Genomic DNA, 11,733 nt, shown 5'->3' on the forward strand with positions numbered 1-11,733 from the left:
CTTAGCTATCATACACTAATTCCACCATGGATTCCACTGATTTAAAAACTCGGTCCTCCAGAAAGTGGAGAGAAACCCTTTTGCAGTTCTGCTATGTGATATCTTTCAAAAAATCAGCGTTAGAAAGGATTACCTACACATACTGACCAGCTCATGTTATAGACAGAAGCCGCTACATGGCAAACCAATCTGAACTCATCTCTCGGCATGTCCAGCCCAGCCATTATCTCAGCCAATCATGGCTAGTGGAAAGGTTCTGAACTTTTTCCGTTGCTAAACCAACTAGGTTCATGATTTAACAATTGTATTGGTATTTACATATGGCATACACTTTTGTTATGAAGGCACATTAACAATCACATGTTCCAGAAGGCATTTCTGTCAAAAATAGTAAATAGTTTATGTTCAGTTACCTCTCCTGTGAGGTAGTGACGTGTGACATACGCCGGTTTTCCTGAAACGAGTCAGAAATATTCCTCGGTGGAGATGTGTTTATATTTTTGTTCAGTGTACAATAGATGGAAAGTTACTGAAGATGGTAGTTGACTCTATGGCCACTCCTATCTGTCATATCTTTAATCTGAGCCTAGAAAAAAAGTAATTGTCCTCAGGCCTGGAGTGAAGCCTACCCAAGAGTGGTAAAATAGCCTTTACTGGTTAATTGTGTTTGACCAAATACAATGCTATTCCTCTGTAAACAATTAACAGACTTTCAGCATGCTTATAGAGAAGGGCACTCAACAAGTACTGCACTGAGATAAATGACTGATGATTGGTTGAAAGAAATTGATCATAAGAAGATTGTGGGAGCTATGCTGTTAGATTTCAGTGCAGCCTTTGATATTATTGACCATAACCTTTTGTTGGGAAAACTTATGTGCCATGGCTTTTCAACCTCTGCCAAGTCATGGATTCAGAACTCAGGAATCAAGATCTAGATCATGCATATACAACTATCCTCAGAAGTAGAAATGTCGGCCTACTATTTATAAACACAGCATGTAGTTATGTAGTAAAGTAGTAAAGATATACATGTTTTTATCAAGAACGTGGTGTTTGATCCTAGGATCTTTACTGTACATTTCCATTGCCTCTGATTTAATGTTATTTATCTGTAGTGAAATGGAAACCGGATGAAAATGTACTAAATGTTCAAGTAGATTGTTTTCGTGCTAAAAAACACACCAGTTCCTTCCTCTTCCTTATCTCACATGTCTATTTTAGAGCCTCACCTTCTATAATAACTATTTGAATACAAAGAGCCATACTGAGCTTTACTTTCTTATCGTAAATGCTGTTTTATCACACTTTGTTAAGCTTGCCAAAATATATACCACAAAATAATATCCCACAGGAAGAAAAAAACAGTTCTTTGGAATTGGACATTGCAAGCAGACTGCAGTGACATATTCTGTTTCAGGTTTCACTTCCAAAGAGTTTAATGTTACTGGAATTCTGATCAGTTACATCAATTCAAATAAAAACCGAGGTTTAAATTCATTCACCTGTGAGATAAGAGATGATGATAATGACAGTATTGACATTTACAGAACAAAGCACCCAACATGGCTCAGTGACGTTGGAGCTGACAGACGTGGTTATTACAGAGGTGTTATAGTAGGATGTGGCTAGGATTGCCAAGAGAACATATGTTTCTGGGTTTTTTACTGTCAAGTCTTGCCAGGTCTTTGTAGAGGAGATGGGAAGAGGAATTAGTGTATTTCAATTAAATCATTAGTGTTTGCATCTATTACCCACAAACGCCTTTCCCTAGCTACATAAAGTGAAATTTGACATTTGACAATAATGCATTTGTCATAATTAGTTTCCATTTACATTAAGTTCAGTAATGATGGTAGATTATTTCTAAGTTGTTCTTAAAATGTTAGAAATATGATCAACAATAAGCCTTTTGATTATCCTTGATTATCCAGTCAGACCCCCTAGCCTCCCCTCTCACAGGGAACCGAGGTGATGTGAGGTGATCATACTAGGTACTAAGCTCCAACCGGCTGCTCCCATTTCTCATTTTGTCCAATTCATTTGTTACATTGATGGAAGATGATTCCTCTGTCCCCGGTCTAGGATGTAGTGATATACTCAACTGACCTTCACAGCATCACATAAGAACATTGTAATCTCTTGCTGACTTGGATCTCCCATGCCCATGAGTACTATTGTGGTAACTAAACCAGATTTGAACCCCAAACAGATTGAAATCCAATTCAATGAGTGTTAAATAAATTCAAAATCCCTTCGTAGCCAGTGATGGAAAGGATGACAGGTGGTCATTCAATCACGCTGATATAACTGTTACCATGAGTTAGTGGTGGGCCCTTTGTTTATGGCACAGTCAGCCTAAATCAAGGTTGCCAAAGTCAATCCATGTGCCCAGACTCAGGGTAATTCATTGGAAGTAATCAACGGTGTATAAATCCTACAGCTGCATCAGGGTCCTGCCTCACTTCATGTGAGCTGAAACATGATCAGTCATGCAGAGTGGCCATCGGAGACCGTGCCATGTCACTGTACAATGTCAGCGTGAGGACCTACAGTGTGTGAGCCCGCAGTGATGCTAATTTGTGGGGACTCTCCAATAATTTACATCTGATGGGACAAGAGATGGCTTGTGTGGTCTTTGAATAAGGATTTTGCTATAGAGCCTGGTTGCTGGGTTGAGGTTGTATTCTATGAGTGGTGTTGAGTAGATTGAAGCCAGGGATGATGATTTATTGACTTAGTTTGATTGGGAATCAGAATGTTCCTCTTTTAGGTTTATGACTGACTGTGATTACAGTCAAAGCAAATGCACTAAACGTAGCCTCATGTTAATTGATTGTTTCAGAATTGATGCAAGACTTACAAAACAATTGTATTATTCTCCCGTTGTCAAGTGCTTTCCTTGTTTATATCAAATAATGTCAGCTCCTCTCATGAGAAGATTGTGATCATACACACATATATGCTCCCAATTACCACCAGGTCGAAGGGCTGGGTTTCTTGTAAGTTAGCATTTGGAATGGTTTTAAGATGGTCATACCAATGAAAATGTAGCTATTTATTTTACATATTAGGACCCCTGAAGGTACAAAATATATATATGATGAAATATTGAATTTAGCCTTTCTGCTATTAGCCCATAGAAACACATTGGTTATTTCTCAAAATGCAGGCTACCGTGATCCGAGCACCCATATTGGATCACGGAGGGCACATCTCAAATGCGTACTTCATTTGTACATATTTTGAAGCATGCATCGATGCAAGCTTCAACGGAAAGTAAGCACAGCAATATGACGCAACCACATAAAATATGTATTTAAATCCATCATGGCCATTATTCGAGTTGAAGCGAGAAAAAACACACTTCGACTTCGGAATGAAATGTTACCTATTCACATCACGTGGACTGGGACATGTTTCGTATTGCGTCAAATAACAACATTGACGAATACGCTGATTCGGTGTGCGAGTTCATTAGAACGTGCGTTGAAGATGTCATTCCCATAGCAACGATTAAAACATTCCCTAACCAGAAACCTTGGATTGATGGCAGCATTCGCGTGAAACTGAAAGCGTGAACCACTGCTTTCAATCAGGGCAAGGTGTCTGGTAACATGACTGAATACAAACAATGCAGCTATTCCCTCCGTAAGGCTATCAAACAAGCTAAGCGTCAGTAAAGAGACAAAGTAGAATCCCAATTCAACGGCTCAGACACAAGAGGCATGTGGCAGGGTCTACAGTCAATCACGGACTACAGGAAGAAATCCAGCCCAGTCACGGACCAGGATGTCTTGCTCCCAGGCAGACTAAATAACTTTTTTGCCCGCTTTGAGGACAATACAGTGCCACTGACACTGCCTGCAACGGAAAAATGCGGTCTCTCCTTCACTGCAGCTGAAGTGAGTAAAACATTTAAACGTGTTAACCCTCGCAAGGCTGCAGGCCCAGACGGCATCCCCAGCCGCGCCCTCAGAGCATGCGCAGACCAGCTGGCTGGTGTGTTTACGGACATATTCAATCAATCCCTATACCAGTCTGCTGTTCCCACATGCTTCAAGAGGGCCACCATCGTTCCTGTTCCCAAGAAAGCTAAGGTAACTGAGCTAAACGACTACCACCCCGTAGCACTCACTTCCGTCATCATGAAGTGCTTTGAGAGACTAGCCAAGGACCATATCACCTCCACCCTACCTGACACCCTAGACCCACTACAATTTGCTTACCGCTCAAATAGGTCCACAGACGATGCAATCTCAACCACACTGCACACTGCCCTAACCCATCTGGACAAGAGGAATACCTATGTGAGAATGCTGTTCATCGACTACAGCTCGGCATTCAACACCATAGTACCCTCCAAGCTCGTCATCAAGCTCGAGACCCTGGGTCTCGACCCCGCCCTGTGCAACTGGGTACTGGACTTCCTGATGGGCCGCCCCCAGGTGGTGAGGGTAGGTAACAACATCTCCTCCCCGCTGATCCTCAACACTGGGGCCCCACAAGGGTGTGTTCTGAGCCCTCTCCTGTACTCCCTGTTCACCCACGACTGCGTGGCCACGCACGCCTCCAACTCAATCATCAAGTTTGCGGACGACACAACAGTGGTAGGCTTGATTACCAACAACGACGAGACGGCCTACAGGGAGGAGGTGAGGGCCCTCAGAGTGTGGTGTCAGGAAAATAACCTCACACTCAACGTCAACAAAACTAAGGAGATGATTGTGGACTTCAGGAAACAGCAGAGGGAACACCCCCCTATCCACATCGATGGAACAGTAGTGGAGAGAGTAGCAAGTTTTAAGTTCCTCGGCATACACATCACAGACAAACTGAATTGGTCCACTCACACAGACAACATCGTGAAGAAGGCACAGCAGCGCCTCTTCAACCTCAGGAGGCTGAAGAAATTCGGCTTGTCACCAAAAGCACTCACAAACATCTACAGATGCACAATCGAGAGCATCCTGGTGGGCTGTATCACCGCCTGGTACGGCAACTGCTCCGCCCTCAACCGTAAGGCTCTCCAGAGGGTAGTGAGGTCTGCACAACGCATCACCGGGGGCAAACTACCTGCCCTTCAGGACACCTACACCACCCAATGTTACAGGAAGGCCATAAAGATCATCAAGGACATCAACCACCCGAGCCACTGCCTGTTCACCCCGCTATCATCCAGAAGGCGAGGTCAGTACAGGTGCATCAAAGCTGGGACCGAGAGACTGAAAAACAGCTTCTATCTCAAGGCCATCAGACTTTTAAACAGCCACCACTAACATTGAGTGGCTGCTGCCAACACACTGACACTGACTCAACTCCAGCCACTTTAATAATGGGAATTGATGGGAAATGATGTAAATATATCACTAGCCACTTTAAACAATGCTACCTTATATAATGTTACTTACCCTACATTATTCATCTCATATGCATACGTATATACTGTACTCTATATCATCGACTGCATCCTTATGTAATACATGTATCACTAGCCACTTTAACTATGCCACTTTGTTTACATACTCATCTCATATGTATATACTGTACTCGATACCATCTACTGCATCTTGCCTATGCTGCTCTGTACCATCACTCATTCATATATCCTTATGTACATATTCTTTATCCCCTTACACTGTGTATAAGACAGTAGTTTAGGAATTGTTAGTTAGATTACTTGTTGGTTATTACTGCATTGTCGGAACTAGAAGCACAAGCATTTCGCTACACTCGCATTAACATCTGCTAACCATGTGTATGTGACAAATAAAAAATTTGATTTGATTTGATCTCATATGAGACCCGTTCCAGGAAACTAGGCGTATGTCGCGGGTCACTACTTCACTGGAGAGCCGTTTGAACGTAAACTTTATTTTATTTTATCAAAATGTGTTTTTTTGACAGAAATACCTTCTCGAACATGTGAACTTTCATGTGCCTTAATAATAAATGTATATGTCATCTGTAAATACAAATACTATTGTTAATTTACAAACCTAGTTGGTTTAGCCACGAAAGAAGACAGGAACCTTCCTGCTAGCCATGATTGACTGAGATAATGAGTAGGATGGACATGCCGAGAGATGAATTTGGATTTGACTGCCATATAGCACACTTTTGTCTATTTGATCTGGTCAATATGTGTAGGTAATCCTGTCTAATGCAGCTTTATTTAAATGTATCATGTAATAAAACAAAATAAGTCTTGCCCTCCACTTTCTGGAGGATAGAGTTTTGAAATCAGTGGAATTTGAGTATTTATAGCTAAGGAGATGGAGAAAACACCTATCTCCGGATGCATCTTCAAAATAACAGGAGACGCGTCCATCTATGATGTACAGTTGAAGTCGGAGGTTTACATACACCTTCGCCAAATACATTTAAATGCAGTTTTTCACAATTCCTGACATTTAATCTTCGTAAAATGTCCTTGTCTTAGGTCAGTTAGGATCATCACTTTATTTTAAGAATGTGAAATGTCAGAATAATTGTAGAGATAATGATCTATTTCAGCTTTTATTATTCCCAGTGGGTCAGAAGTTAACATACACTCAATTAGTATTTGGTAGCATTGCGTCTAAATTGTTTGGGTCAAACATTTTGGGTAGCCTTCCACAAGCTTCCCACAATAAGTTGGGTGGATTTTGGCCCATTCCTCCTGACAGAGCTGGTGTAACTGAGTCAGGTTTGTAGGCCTTCTTGCTCACACACACTTTTTCAGTTCTGCCCACACATTTTCTATAGGATTGCGGTCAGGGCTTTGTGATGGCCACTCCAATACCGAGACTATGTTGTCCTTAAGCCATTTTGCCACAACTTTGGAAGTATGCTTGGGGTCATTGTCCATTTGGAAGACCAATTTGCGACCAAGCTTTAACTTCGATGTTGCTTCAATATATCCACATAATTTTCCTTCCTCATAATGCCATCTATTTTGTGAAGTGCACCAGTCCCTCCTGCAGAAAAGAACTCCCACAACATTATGCTGCCATCCCCGTGCTTCACGGTTGGGATGGTGTTCTTCGGCTTGCAAGCCTCCCCCTTTTTCCTCCATACATAACAATGGTCATTATGGCCAAACAGTTCTATTTTTGTTTCATCAGAGCAGAGGACATTTCTTAAAAAGTACGATCCTTGTCCCCATGTGCAGTTGCAAACCTTAGTCTGGCTTTTTTATGTCCGTTTTGGAGAATTGGCTTCTTCCTTGCTGAGCGGACTTTCAGGTTATGCCGATATAGGACTCATTTTACTGTGGATATAGATACTTTTGTACCTGTTTCCTCCAGCATCTTCACAAGGTCCTTTGCCGTTGTTCTGGGATGGATTTGCACTTTTCGCACCGAAGGACGTTCATCTCTAGGAGACAGAATGCGTCTCCTTCCTGAGCGGTATGACGTCTGCGTGGTTCCATGGTGTTTATGCTTGTGTACTATTGTTTGTACAGATGAACGTGGTACCTTCGGGCGTTTAGAAATTGCTCCCAAGGATGAGCCAGACTTGTGGAGGTCTCCAATTTATTTTCTGAGGTCTTGGCTGATTTATTTGAACTTTCCCATGATGTCAAGCAAAGAGGCACAGAGTTTGAAGGTAGGTCTTGAAATACTTACACAGGTACACCTCTAATTGAAGCTTCTAAAGCCATGAGATAATTTTCTGGAATTTTGCAAGCTGTTTAAAGGTACTGTCAACTTAGTGCATGTTATTTTCTGCCCACTGGAATTGTGATACAGTGAATTATAAGTTAAATAATCTGTCTGTAAACAATTTTTGGAAAAATTACTTGTGTCATGTACAAAGTAGATGTCCTAACCGACTTGCCAAAACTATAGTTTGTTAACAAGACATTTTCAGATATTACACATTTCTTATTTTGAAAGAAAGTGGTTTTACTTCAAGTTAAAGTGTACTGTTAGCTAGCTAATGTTAGCTGGCTTGCTATCTAACATTACGTGTATGATCTTATTATTTGTATCTCAGAGCCATTTGCTTGGCCAGTTATAACCTAATGTTAGCTAGCTGACATTGAACCTGGTCAGATAGCTACCTGCAGATTCATGCAGGGTTGTAACGTCATGAGTTGGGATTATGGTTAATTGTTTAGCTAGCTAACTAACTGGTTACATGTCTTAACAAAATAATCCACTATGTAAGAATCCGTTTCATTAGGGGTGGGGCCACAGTGTCTCCTGACCCCTCCTGTCTCAGCCTCCAGTATTTATGCTGCAGTAGTTTATGTGTCGGGGGGCTGGGGTCAGTTTGTTATATCTGGAGTACTTCTCCTGTCCAATTCGGTGTCCTGTGTGAATCTAAGTGTGCGTTCTCTAATTCTCTCCTTCTCTCTCTCGGAGGACCTGAGCCCTAGGACCATGCCCCAGGACTACCTGACATGATGACTCCTTGCTGTCCCCAGTCCACCTGGCCGTGCTGCTGCTCCAGTTTCAACTGTTCTACCTTATTATTATTCGACCATGCTGGTCATTTATGAACATTTGAACATCTTGGCCATGTTCTGTTATAATCTCTACCCGGCACAGCCAGAAGAGGACTGGCCACCCCACATAGCCTGGTTCCTCTCTAGGTTTCTTCCTAGGTTTTGGCCTTTCTAGGGAGTTTTTCCTAACCACCGTGCATCTACACCTGCATTGCTTGCTGTTTGGGGTTTTAGGCTGGGTTTCTGTACAGCACTTTGAGATATCAGCTGATGTACGAAGGGCTATATAAATAAATTTGATTTGATTTGATTTGATTAGAATGTCACTGCAACAACTTGATAGACGTAACGTTAGCTGGTAAATTCATTCTGGCTATCTACTTAAATTTCAGACCACGGGCAAGATAGTCTAGCTAGCTACATTTTCAGATATGTTTCTAATTTTGACATAGTCTTTCCATTTCAAGTTAAAGTGTACTGTTAGCCAGCTAGCTAATGTTAGCTGACTGGCTTGAGACCATTCACTTCCCTTCCCCGCCACTATGACTGCGGGATTGACCTTCTCCCTAGAACCACGCCGCCCCTGGGACATCTGTATTCTCTGTCGGGACCAGAGACCAAGGCTATGGAGACCTACATTGGGGACTCCCTAGCTACAGGATTTATCTATCCCTTTTCCTCTCCCACTGGCGGGTGAAAAAGGACAAGACCCTGCCCCCGTGCATTGACTACCAGGGACCCCGTGACATTACTGTGAAGAACCGTTTTCCGCAACCACTCATTTCCTCTGCCTTCGAGCTGCTCCAGGGGCCACTGTTTTCTCCAAGCTGGATCTACGAAACGCCTGCCACCTGGTGTGGATAGGTTGAGGGGGACGAGTGGAAGACCGCCTTCAACACCGCAGCGGCCACTGCGAATATCTCGTAATGCCCTTTGGCCTCACCAACACCCCTGCTGTGTTCCAGGCTCTGGTGAATGGTGTTCTCCGCGACATGTTGAACTGGTTTGTCTACGTTGATGACATCCTCGTCTTCTCTCGCTCTCCCCAAGGACATGTGCTCCACGTCGGACAGGTTCTCCAGTGCCATCGCTCCATAATTCCCTTTCTGGGCTACATAATCTTTGCTGGGAGTGTCCAGATGGATCCCGAGAAGGTGAGAGCAGTGGTGGATTGGCCTCAGCCTATGTCCAAGATGCAGCTGCAACGCTTCCTGGGGTTCTCCAACTTTTATCGCCGCTTTATTCGGGGTTATAGCACTCTGGCCTCCTCCTGTCTGCACTCACCTCTACCAAGGTTCCATTCACGTGATCCTCTGCCAATGACCGGGCGTTCCGGGACCTTAACCTTTTTGAGATAGTGGGCAGCATTTTCACTTTTAGATGAATAGCGTGCCCAGAGTGAACTGCCTCCTACTCTGTCCCAGATGCTAATATATGCATATTATTAGTAGTATTGGATAGAAAACACTCTGACGTTTCTAAAACTGTTTGAATGATGTCTGTGAGTATAACAGAACTCATGTGGCAGGCAAAAAACCTGAGAAAAATCCAAACCCGGAAATGGGACATCTGATGTTTGTAGTTTTTCAAAGCTTGGCCTACCGAATACACAGTGTCTTCCACTAGATGTCAACCATCTTTAGAAACTTGAATGAGGATTCTACTATAAAGGACGGGCTCTTGAGACCTCTTTGAGTCAGTGGTCAGGCAGAGTGCCTTGGTCTCATGACGCGCGCTCCCGACAGAGTTTCCTCTCGTTCCAGTGTTTTTCTTCAGACATAGGAATTCTCCGGTTGGAACATTATTGATGTTTTATATTAAAAACATCCTAAAGATTGATTCCATACAACGTTTGACATGTTTCAAAAGGACTGTAATGGAACGTTTTGAGTTTTTGTCTGGACGAAATGCTCGCGCCTCTTGAAGATGGATTGCTGGGCTGAACACGCTAACAACAAGTGACTATTTGAACATAAATTATGGACTTTATGGAACTTTATAGAACAAATCAGTAATTTGTTGTCGAACTGTGATTCCCGGGAGTGCCTTCTGATGAAGATCAGAAGAAGATCAAAGGTAAGTGAATATTTATGGTGTTGCTTCTAACTTTGATGACTACAAAATCCTCTGGCTGTTTTGGGTTCTGAGCGCCGTTCTCAGATTATGCTTTTTCCGTAAAGTGTTTTTGAAATCTGACACAGTGGTTGCAGTAAGGAGAAGTCTATCTTTAATTCTGTGAATAACACTTGTACCTCTTATCAATGTTCATTATGAGTGTTTCTGCAGAATCACCGGATGTTTTGGAATCAAAACATTATGGCACGTAAGGCGTCAATGTAAACTGAGATTTTTGGTAATATACAGTGGGGCAAAAAAGTATTTCGTCAGCCACCAATTGTGCAAGTTCTCCCACTTAAAAAGATGAGAGAGGCCTGTAATTCTCATCATAGGTACACTTCAACTATGACAGACAAAATGAGAAAAGAAAATCCAGAAAATCACATTGTAGGATTTTTAATGAATTTATTTGCAAATTATGGTGGAAAATAAGTATTTGGTCAATAACAAAAGTTTATCTCAATACTTTGTTATATACCCTTTGTTGGCAATGACAGAGGTCAAACATTTTCTGTAAGTCTTCACAAGGTTTTCACACATTGTTGCTGGCATTTTGGCCCATTCCTCCATGCAGATCTCCTCTAGAGCAGTGATGTTTTGGGGCTGATGCTGGGCAACACGGACTTTCAACTCCCTCCAAAGATTTTCTATGGGTTGAGATCTGGAGACTGGCTAGGCCACTCCATGACCTTGAAATGCTTCTTACGAAGCCACTCCTTCGTTGCCCGGGCGGTGTGTCTGGGATCTTTGTCATGCTGAAAGATCCAGCCACGTTTCATCTTCAATGCCCTTGCTGATGGAAGGAGGTTTTCAATCAAAATCTCACGATACATGGCCCCATTCATTCTTTGCTTTACACGGATCAGTTGTCCTGGTCCCTTTGCAGAAAAACAGCCCCAAAGTATGATGTTTCCACCCCCATGCTTCACAGTAGGTATGGTGTTCTTTGGATGCAACTCAGCATTCTTTGTCCTCCAAACATGACGAGTTGAGTTTTTACTAAAAAGTTATATTTTGGTTTCATCTGACCGTATGACATTCTCCCAATCTTCTTCTGGATCATCCAAATGCTCTCTAGCAAACTTCAGACAGGCCTGGACATGTACTGGCTTAAGCAGGGGGACACGTCTGGCACTGGCACAGTGTGTTACTGATGGTAGGCTTTGTTACTTTGGTCCCAG

The sequence above is a fragment of the Oncorhynchus masou genome, chromosome 31 (assembly GCF_036934945.1).
Source record: "Oncorhynchus masou masou isolate Uvic2021 chromosome 31, UVic_Omas_1.1, whole genome shotgun sequence".
In the NCBI taxonomy this organism is placed as follows: Eukaryota; Metazoa; Chordata; class Actinopteri; order Salmoniformes; family Salmonidae; genus Oncorhynchus; species Oncorhynchus masou.